This window comes from Crocuta crocuta, unplaced genomic scaffold (genome assembly GCF_008692635.1).
Source record: "Crocuta crocuta isolate KB4526 unplaced genomic scaffold, BGI_CrCroc_1.0 scaffold488, whole genome shotgun sequence".
NCBI classification, from domain to species: domain Eukaryota; kingdom Metazoa; phylum Chordata; class Mammalia; order Carnivora; family Hyaenidae; genus Crocuta; species Crocuta crocuta.
In genome coordinates, this window is record NW_027530995.1 from 52,289 (window position 1) to 60,486 (window position 8,198).

Below are 8,198 nucleotides of genomic sequence, written 5' to 3' on the forward strand. Positions count from 1 at the left end.
ACATAAGGAAATCCCAAATAAGTAAACACCAACATTTAATAATTAAAATGTCAAACTTTAAAAATAAAGAAAGAATCTTAAAAGTAGCATGAGAAAATGACTACCTACACACAAGGGGACACATGTAGTATTATAAGCTGATTTTTCAGCAGAAATTCTATAAATCAGAAGGGAAATCCATGATATATTCAAAGTGCTAAATAAAAAAGAAAAACTACAACCATGAATACCCTACCAAACAAAACGACCATTCAGAATTTAAGGAGAGACAAGGAGTTTCCCAAACAAACAAAAGACAGTTAAGCAGCACTAAACTGACCTGAGAAGAAATGTTAAAGGGATATCTTTTTTTTTAATGTTTTATTTATTTCTGAGAGAGAGAGACACAGACAGACAGACAGCGTGAGCAAGGGAGGGTCAGAGAGAGAGGGAGACACAGAATCTGAAGCAGGCTCCAGGGTCTGAGCTAGCTGGCAGCACAGAGCCGGATGCAGGGCTCGAACCCACAGACGGTGAGATCATGACCTGAACCGAAGTCAGACGCTTAACTGACTGAGCTACCCAGGCGCCCCTAAAGGGATATCTTTAAGCAGAAAACAAAAGGCCATAAAGATAAGTAAGTTTGTTAAGAAAGAAGCAGATCTCACTATTAAAAGCAAAGACAGGGGCGCCTGGGTGGCTCAGTATTCAAAGGGTTACATGCACCCCTATGTTTGTTGCAGCATTATTTATGATAGCTAAGATACAAAAGCAACTCAGGTGTCCATGGATAGACAAATGGATAAAGAAGAAGTGGTATATACATGCAATGCAATATTACTAAGCCATAAAAAAGAATGAAATATTGCTGTTTACAACGACACGAATGGACCTAGAGGATATAATGCTAAGTGAAATAAATCAGTCAGAAAGACAAATACCATATGATTTCACTAATGTGTAATTTAAGAAACAAAGCAAATGAGCAATGTGAAAAAGAGATAAACCAAGAAACAGATCTTAACTATAGAGAACAAACTGATGGTTACCAGAGGGAAAATGGGTAGGGGGATTAATGAAATAGGTGAAGGGGATTAAGAGTTCACTTATCATGATGAACACTGAGTAATGTTTAGAATAGTTGCATCATGACATTTTATACCTAAAACTAATATAACACTGTATGTTAGCTATATCAGAATTAAAATTAAAAATGAATCGATAAATAAAATACAATAAAATAGAGTGCTATATACATAAGGTGTTATATACGAACCTCATGGTAACTATGAGCTAAAAACTTTTGAGATACAAAATGACTGACTGAATGAATTAACTAATTAAAAGAAATCCAAATATAATACCAAAGAATGTCATCAAATTATAATTATTTGATAGAAATGTAAATGAAAGAAAGCTAAAAGTAGTAATACTTCTATCAGACAAAGCACCTTTAAAACAAAGTTCATAACAAAAGACAAAAGCATTACACAATGATAAAGGGACTAATAAGAGAATATAACAATTATAAACATCTATGCATACAATGCAGGAGTACTTAAATGTATAAAGAAAATATTAGCAGATATAAAGGAAGAAATTGAAAGTAATACAATAATAGTAGAGGACTTTAACAACCCATTTACATCAATAGATAGGTCATATACACACACACACACACACACACACACACACAAATAAGGAAACAGTAGCCTTAAATGAAACATTAGACCAGAAAGACTTAACAGATATAAACACAACATTCCATCCAGAAACAGCAGAATATACATTCTTTTCAATTGAACATGTAACATTGTCCAGAACAGATCACATGTTAGGCCATAAAACAAGTCTCAATAAATTTAAGAAAACTGAAGTCATATCAAGCATCTTTACAAACTACAATGAAATGAAACTAAAAATCAATTACAAGAAAAAAAAAATCTGGAAAAATACAAACACTAAACAACATGTTACTAAAAAACACAATGGGTTAGGGTGCCTGGGTGGCTCAGTTGGTTAACTGTCCAACTCTTAATTATGGCTCAGGTCATGATTTCATGGTTTATGAGTTCAAGCCCCACATGGGGCTCTGTGCTAATGGTATGAAGCCTGCTTGGAATTCTCTGTCTCCCTTTCTCTGTCCTTCCCGTACTCTCTCTCCCTCTCTCTCAAAATAAAAAAATAAACATTTTTTAAATAAAAAAAATCCATGGGTCCATAAAGAAATCAAAAATGAAATTAAAAAATACCTTGAGACAAATGAAAATAGAGACACAATAATGTCTAATGTCTATGAGAAGCAGTAATGCAATTCTAGGAGCAAAGTTTATAACAACACAGGCCTATCTTAAAAAGCAAAAAAAGGGGCACCTGGGTGGCTCAGTCGGTTAAGCGTCCGACTTCGGCTCAGGTCATGATCTCACGGTTCGTGGGTTCGAGCCCCGTGTCGGGCTCTGTGCTGACAGCCAACTCAGAGCCTGGAGACTGTTTCCAATTCTATGTCTCCCTCTCTCTCTCTCTCTGACCTCCCCTGCTCATGCTGTCTCTCTCTCTCAAAAATACATAAAACATTAAAAACACACACACACACACACAAAAAAAACCCTCAAAGAACCTAATCTTATACCTAAAGGAACTAGAAAAAGAAAAACAAAGCCCAGTGAGTAAAAGGAGAGAAATTACAATTATTAGAGCAGAAATAAATGAAAGAGAGACTAAAAAACAATAAAAAGATCAATGAAACTAAGAGCTTTTTCTTTGAAAAGATAAATGAAATTGATAAACTTTTAGCCAGATTCAGCTAGAAAATAAGAAAGAGGACTCAAATAAAATTAAAAATGGAGTAGAATATTTACAAGTGACACCACTGAAATACAAAGTATTATAGTGACTACTGTAAACATTTATACATTAATAGACTAGACAACATAGAAGAAAAGGATAAACACCTAGAAACATACACTCTTTCAAAACTGAATCAAGGAAGAAATAGAAAATCTGAACAGATCTATTTCTAGTAATGAAAATGAATGAGTAATCAAAAACCTTCCAGTAAACAAAAGTATAAAACCAGACACTTTCACTGGTGAATTCTATCAAACATTCAAAAAAATTTAATGACTATCCTTCTCAAACTCTCCCAAAACACTAAAGAGGAGATAATGATTCAAAGCTCATTTCACAAGGCCAACATTATTGTGATAACAAAACTAGACAAGTACACAAGAAAAAAATGCAGGCCAATACCCCTGATGTACATGGATGCAAAACTCATCAACAAAATATTAGTATATGGAATTCATCAACATACTAAAAGGACTTCAGGCTATAATCAGGTGGAATTTATTCCAGGAATGCAAGAATGGTTCAACATTCACAAATCAAACAATGCTATATAGCACATGAACAAAATAAAGGATAAAAATCTTATGATTCTTATAATAAGATACATACTGTCAGTATTTCCAGATGATGTGATACTATGTATAGAAAACCCAAATGGTCCTACCAAAACACTCTTAGAATAAATGAATTCAGTAAAGTTGCAGAATTGATATATGGAAATCTGATGTATATATATGCGCTAATAATGAATGTGATCACTAGGCAAAATTAAGAAAACAATCCCATTTACAACTGCATCAAAAAGAATAAAATATCTAGGAATAAATTTATCCAAGGAGTTGAAAGACCTGTATTCTAAAAACTTTAAGATATTGATGAAAGAAACTGAAGATGACACAAATAAATGGAAAGATACACCATGCTCATGCACTGGAATAATACTGTGAAAATGTCCATAGTACTGAAAGTAATATACATATTCAATGCAATGTCTATTACAATTCCAATGTCATTTTTCACAGAACCAGAACAAAATCCACTAAAATTCGTAAGAAACCAACAAAAGACTGAATACTGAAGTCTTGAGAAAGAAGAACAAAGCTAGATTTCAAACTACACAAAGCTACAGTAAATGAAACAGTATGGTATTGGCAGGAAAAGAGATATATAGATCAATGGAACAAAAAAGAAAGCCCAGAAATAAATCCACAGTTATATGTTCAATTAATCTACAGTAAAGGAGGTAAGAATATAAAATGAGGAATGGGCAGTCTCTTCAATAAATGGTGCTGGAAAAACTGGACAGCTACATGCAAAAAAGAGAAACTGGACTACTTTCTTACAGCATATATAAAAATTAACTAAAAGTGTATTAAAGACATAAGTTAAAACCTGAAACCATAAACCTACTAAAAGAAAATGTAGGTACTAACCTCTTGGACTTTGATCTCAGCAACATTTTTTTAAATAGTTCATTGTAAAGTTGGTTTCCACATAACACCCAGTGCTCATCGCCACAAGTGCCCTCCTCCATGCCCATCACCCCACATCCCCTCCCCTCCACTCCCATCAGTCCTCAGTTTGTTCTCAGCATTCAAGAGTCTCTCATGGTTTGCCTCCCTCCCTCTCCCCCACTATTTTTCCCCTTTTTTTCCCCCATGGTCCACCGTTAAGTTCCTCCTAATCCTCCTATACATGCAACCATATGGTATCTGTCCTTCTCTGCCTGACTTATTTCGCTCAACATAACACCCTCAAGGTCCATCCATGTTGCTACACATGGCTAAATTTCATTCTTTTTCGTTGCCATGTAGTATTCCATTGTAGAGATAAACCACATCTTCTTGATCCATTCGTCCATTGATGGACACTTAGGCTCTTTCCATGTTTTGGTCATTGTTGAGAGTGCTGCTATGAACATTGGGGTACATGTGCCCCTATGCATCAGCATTCCTGTATTCCTTGGGTAAATTCCTAGCAGTGGTTAGCAACATTTTTTAAAAATCTGTTTCCTCAGACAAGAAAAATAAAACCAACTATTTTTAAAAATTGGACTATAACAAACTAAAAGCCCTTTTGCACAGTGAAAAAAACCATCAACAAAACAAAAAGGCAAGCGACTGAATGGGAGAAGATATTTGAAAATCGTGTATTCAATAAAGGGTGAATATCCAAAATATAAATAACCCATAAAACAAAATATCAAAAAACCCCAATCTCATGAAAATATGGGCAGAGGATCTGAATAGACATTTGTCTTTCAAAGAAGATATACAGATGGCCAACAGACACATGAAAAGATGTTCCACATCACTAATCATCATGAAAATGCAAATCAAACCCACAATGAGATACCATCTCACACCTGTCAGAATGGCTATTATAAAAAAAAAAAAGACAAGAAATAACAAGTGTTGGGGAGTGTGTGGAGAAAAGGGGACCCTCTTGCACTGTTGGTGGGAATGTAAATTGGTGCAGCCCCTGTGGAAAACTGTATGGACATTCCTCAAAAATTAAAAATAAAACTACCATATGATCCTGCAATTCCACTACTGGTTATCTATATGATGAAAATGAAAACACTAATTCAAAAAGATATATGCACCCCTGTGCTCATTGTAGCATTATTCACAATAACCAAGACATGGAGGCAACAAAGTCTCCATCAATGGATGCACTGTTGACCAAGATATGGTATATGTATACAATGGAATACTACTCAGCTAGAAAAAAGAATGAAATATTGCCATTTGTGAGAACATGCATGGATCTTGAAGGTATTATGCTATAGAAATAAGTCAGATAGAGAAAGACAAATACCATATGATTTCACTTATATATGGAATTAAAAAAAAAAACAGACTCATAGATACAGAGATCAGTGGTTTCTTGGGGAGGGGTTGGGGCTTGTGGGGGATGAAATGGGTGAAAGGGTTCAAGTACAAACTTCCAGTTATACAATAAATAAGTCATGGAGATGTTATGTAGAACATGGGGAATATAATCAATAATACTGTATAAACTTTTATATGGTGACAGATGGTAACTAGAGGTTGCTGCCTGTTTTCTCCTGTAGGATTTTGAGTGTGTCCTGTCTCACATTTAGGTCTTTCATCCATTTTGAATTTATTTTTGTGTATGGTGTAAGAAAGTGGTCCATTTTCATTCTTCTGCATGTCGCTGTCCAGTTCTTCCAGGACCATTTGCTAAAGAGACTGTCTTTTTTCCATTGGCTACTTTCTTGCTTTGTCAAAGATTAGTTGGTCATATATTTGTGGGCCCATTTCTGAGTTCTCTATTATATTCCACTGGTCTATGTGCTCCGTTTATTGTGCCAATACTATACTCTCTTGATGATTACAGCTATGTAGTACAGGCTAATGTCCAGCATTGTGATGCCTCCAGCTTTGGTTTTCTTTTTTAACATTTCTTTGGCTATTTGGGGTGTTTTGTGGTTCCATACAAATTTTGGAATTGTTTGTTTTAGCTCTATGAAAAACGCTAGTGTTATTTTGATAGGGATTGCAGTGAATGTGTAGATTGCTTTTGATAGTATCGACATTTTAGCAATATTTGTTCTTATGATCCAGAATCATGGAATATTTTTACATTTCTATGTGTCTTCTTCAATTTCTTTCATAAATTTTCTGTAGTTTTCAGCATCCAAATCTTTTACCTCTTTGGTTATGTTTATTCCTTGGTATTTTATGTTTTCTTAAAAAAATTAATGTTTATTTTTGAGAGAGTGAGAGAGACAGAGTGTGAGCAGTGGAGTGGCAGAGGGAGAGGAGATACAGAATCTGAAGCAGGCTCCGGCCTCCAAGCTGTCAACACAGAGCCTGATGCAGTGCTTTAACTCATGAATCATGAGATCATTACCTGTGCCATAGTCAGACGCTTAACTATTTTATGGGTTTTGATGCAACTATAAATGGAATCAATTCCCTGATGTTTCTTTCTGTTGCTTCATTATTCATGTATAGAAATGTGACTGATTTCTGTACATTGATATTATATCCTACAACTTTGCTGAATTCCTGTATCAGGTCTAGCAATTTTTTTTTTGGCAGAACCTTTTGGGTTTTCCATGTACAATATCATGTCATCTGCAAAGAGTGAAAGTTTGACTTCTTTACCAATTTGGATACCTTTTATTTCATTTTATTTTCTGATTGCTGCAGCTAGGACTTCCAACACTATGTTGAACAAGTGGTGAGAGTAGACATCTCTGTTGTGTTCCTGATCTCATGGGGAAAGCTCTCAGTTTTTCCCCACTGAGGATGATTTTAGCTGTGGGGCTTTCACCTATGTTTATGACATTAAGGTATGTTTCTTCTATCCCAACTTTCCTGAGGGTTTTTATTAAGAAAGGATGCTGTATTTTGGGGCACCTGGGTGGCTCAGTTGGTTAAGCACCCGACTTCGGCTCAGGTCATGATCCCATAGTTTGTGGTTTGAGCCCCATGTCGGGCTCTGTGCTGACAGCTCAGAGCCTGGAGCCTGCGTCAAATTCTGTGTCTCCCTTTCTCCCTGCCCTTTCTCGGCTCTCACTCTGTCTCTCTGTCTCTCAAAAATAAATAAACATTTAAAAATTAAAAAAAAAGAAAGGATGCTGTATTTTGTCAAATGCTTTTTCTGCTGCTATTGACAGGATCAAATGGTTCTTATCCTTTCTTCTATTAATATGATGGATCACATTGATTGATTTGTGAATACTGAACCAATTCTGCAGTCCAGGAATAAATCCCACTTGATCATGGTGAATAATTCTTTTGATGTATTGTTGGATTTGGTTTGCTAGTATCTTGTTGAGAATTTTTATATCCATGTTCATCAGGGATACTGCCCTGTAATTCTCCTTTTTAGTAGGGTTTTTGTATGGTTTTGGAATCATGGTAATGCTGGCTTCATAGAATCAATCCGGAGGTTTTCCTTCTGTTTCTATTTTTTGGAACACTTTGAGAAGAATAGATATTAACTCTGCTTTAAATGTCTGGTAAAATTCCGCTAGGAAGCCATTTGGCCCAGGACTCTTATTTATTGTTAAATTTTTGATAACTGATTCAATTTCTTTGCTGGTTATGGGTCTGTTCAAATTTTCTATTTCTTCCTGTTTGAGTTCTTTAAAATTTTTAACATATTATTTTATTTTTTAGGAGACAGAGTGAGACAGAGCACAAGCAGGGGAGGGGCAGAGAGAGAGGGGGCACAGAATCAGAAGCAGGCTCCAGGCAGTGAGCTGTCAGCACAGCTCTGACATGGGCAAACCCACAAATGCAAGATCATGACCTGAGCTGAAGTTGGATGCTCAAGTGACTGAGCCACTCAGGCACCACCTGTTTGAGTTTTGGTAGTGTGTGAGTGTCTAGGAC